The 3,304-nt window shown below is 40.3% G+C and overlaps 1 non-coding gene across 1 annotated transcript; it reads left to right on the top strand.

The window, feature by feature from the left end:
* The first annotated feature begins 1,392 nt into the window (after positions 1–1,392).
* Positions 1,393–1,497, top strand: LOC130886314 (U6 spliceosomal RNA). Its single transcript, XR_009058280.1, has one exon. It is a non-coding gene; the product is annotated as a U6 spliceosomal RNA (small nuclear RNA).
* The last annotated feature ends 1,807 nt before the right edge of the window (positions 1,498–3,304 follow it).

Consider the following 3,304-nt stretch of genomic DNA (forward strand, 5'->3'; position numbering starts at 1 on the left):
TGCTCCCCATGCCCCCTATGTGTCACGAGTTTGAATGTACTGTTGCCAACTGGTAGCACTGTAGAACCTTCATGGGGTGGGGCCCAGCTGGCAGGAGTGCTGGGGGACACATCTTGAGGAGTCCATCTGCCCACTGCTGGGGCCGGAAGAAAACAGCTACTTGGTCAGCTGCCACAATGTGACCAAAAATGTCACCACTCGATCTCAGCAACACAGACTGTGTCTTCCTATAGGGACAGACTGAAGCCTCTCACAACTATGAGCCCAAATAAGTCTCTCCTCAACTAAGCTGTTTCGTTCATTGTCCCAGCATCCAGAAGACGAAATAGCACGTAAATGTAACATGCTCCAAATCTAAACATTAGCTAGTGGGATAAAGAATAGCCATTCATACTGGAAATAAAGACGCATTACGCAATCTCAACAGTCAGCAGGATGAGTTACCATGTTAGGAGCAGACAGAGAAAGGAGGGTGACAGAGGACACAGTCCACACTGTACCCAATGGGCAGCTTGCAGAGACGGCTCCAATGCGATGCTTCTCCTTGTGTAAATTATGTAATAATAAGATGATTCATTAGCGTAGCCACCCACTGACATTTTCATCTCTTTCTCATGACTGTACCGGGAATTGTCTCTTCTAGCTCTTTTGAGATGCATGACGAACGCATCGGGGAAAATATTTAAACAAACATTTTGGAGACAATCAAGTCACCAATTGGAGTAGAAGGAAGCTCTTTGTCTCTTGATGTGTCTCACATAAACTCCAAAAAGTAACTAGGAAGGAAGTGCATGTGGCATTATTATTATTATTATTATTATTATTATTATTATTATTATTATCTAAAAAGAATCCTGGCAGAAAACAGTGCTGTCCTTGGAGGGCTGGAACACAGAAGCCTTTGCTAACTGTGACCCAGAGTCCAGATGCCAAAGAGAAAAGGCAGATCCTTCCAATTCTGTAAAATCACTACTGTTTTTCAGGGAAGGTGCCATAAGTAAAATTGCAAGATGTACAGCACACTGGGAAAAATATTTCTAGCTCATTTCACGGAGATTCAGCTAATCTTCCAAGTGCACAGACCATTTCTAGTCAAAATGGCCAGTCATTTGAAGAAAATTGGGGAAAGGACATTAACAGAAAGTTCCCAAGGAATAAACTAGCTTGTAAACATGAAAAGTTGCTGGGCCGTACATGTAAAAGAAGAAGAAGCAAACAAAAATTTCCCTGTGATGCCAGTTTTAATCTGGCAGTTTAGCTAAACCTAAAAGCCCAGAGCAAATCTGTAATAGGACAGGGCTGACCCATTGCCAGAGAAGACTATTAATTCCATGTCTCCTAGGGAAAGCAATCCACCAATATTAAATCAAAATTAAAAGCATGTTCACCCATGTTCACTTCAGCAGTTCATCTCCTACAAGCAGAATGACACAGGGAAGATTAGCACGGCCCCCGTGCAAGGAGGCCATGCAAATTGGAGCAGCATTCAGTATTTGGAAAAAATGCATTTCCCTGCTGACCTAGTCATTTGTTTTTAGGATGATATGCAATATGCATCTCATACTTATACAATCATGTATCTGCAGACTTTTATCAGGACTTTTCTACTATAGTAAAAGATTGCAACATCATCTAACATTGTTATTAACTTAAATAAATTAAAACACAGCCCCTCGGTGGACTATTATACATCTACAATAAGAGAAAGAAAGGGAAAAGAAAGAAGAAGCTCTTTGCATACTAATGTGGAACTATCCAGAAATACATTTAATATATATGAATATATATAATTTATAAAAGAAAAATATCTTCACAGTTTAGTTTTGCTCTGTCTGTACAAAGAATCACTATGAGCACAAAAATACTCACGAAAAGGTTGCCTATGCACAAAAGTCTATGTAATGAATGAGAAATTAATAAAATTGGCTGCTAATATTCCTCTAAAATAAAAGAAATTCTATCTGGGTATATACATGAAAGAATGGAAAGCAAGAACTCAAATGAATATTTCTACACTGATGTTCATCACATCACGAACAATAGCCCCAAGGTAGGAACATCAAAAATGCTCACCAATGATTAGAAATATAAATATTACTACATACTTATGTATAGTGTGGATATATATATATGTATATCCACACATATATGAATATACATATACATGTGTGTTGAACACAGATACAAACACACACACACAGACACACAGACACACAGACACACACACACACACATATATATATATATATATACGTATATATATGTACACACATGACTATCATTCAGCCTTGGAAAGTAAGAAAATTCTGGTACCATCTTCAGTGAATTTTTAAAGGCATTACGCTAAGTGAAATAAGCAACACATGAAAGACAAATATGACATGATTCTATTTATATAATGTGTTAGACAGGTTTCTCCAGAAGAAAGAAGGTGATAGAACGAATACATGCAAAGGGGTTTAGTCAATTGGTTCACACGTTGACTGGGTAATCCAACAGTGGCTGGCTGCTAACGGCAGAGGCTGAAATAAAACTCAATAGTTCTTTGATCTCCGAGGCTGGTTAGCTCACCAGTCCCAATCTAGCACAAACTATCTGGAGGAGTCTTGAAGAGCTCTTGGTCCTTAATCCGTTTTTTCAAGGCCAGAGAGGCTAGGTTCTGATGGCTTAAAGGATAGCAACACAGTTGCAGTGATGGAAAATATGCACTCACAGCGAGAAGCGAAAGCAGACAGGCAAGTTATCCCTGTTTGTCCCTCAAATCCCACTATGACTGAGCCACCCCCAGACGATACACCAAGAAGTAGCTTCCCAAGATCCCCCTGAGGTGTGTATCTTAGTTGATTCCAGACCCAATCAAGCAGATACCCAGGGTTTTCCATTACATAAAAGGAATCTAGAATAGTCAAATTCATAGAGAGAAAATAAGACAGAAAGCACTGGAGGCTGAAAGGGGATGGAAAGTCCAGCTAAGAGTCCCGGTCTGGGAAGACGTGGTGATTCTGCAGATGGGGTAGAATGCTGTCTGTAACACTATGATGCTATGCTTAAAATGGTTCAAATGATTCCTGATGTGCTAGGCAGCCTTTTGCTGCTTTGCTTACAAACAAGGCCATATTGGGTAGTCCACCCTGGATTTAGGATTGAGCTCAGGATTCTCCACTCAGCCCCCTGAGCACTGAGATAACTACCACTGTGCCCAGCTGCTATATACAGCATAATACCCAAAGAAACTAGCTGGTAATGAAGGCAGGACTGTAAGCAGAGGGTGCAGAACTGGGAGAGACACCACTCAACATATGTC

Source organism: Chionomys nivalis, chromosome 13, assembly GCF_950005125.1.
Source record: "Chionomys nivalis chromosome 13, mChiNiv1.1, whole genome shotgun sequence".
NCBI lineage: Eukaryota > Metazoa > Chordata > Mammalia > Rodentia > Cricetidae > Chionomys > Chionomys nivalis.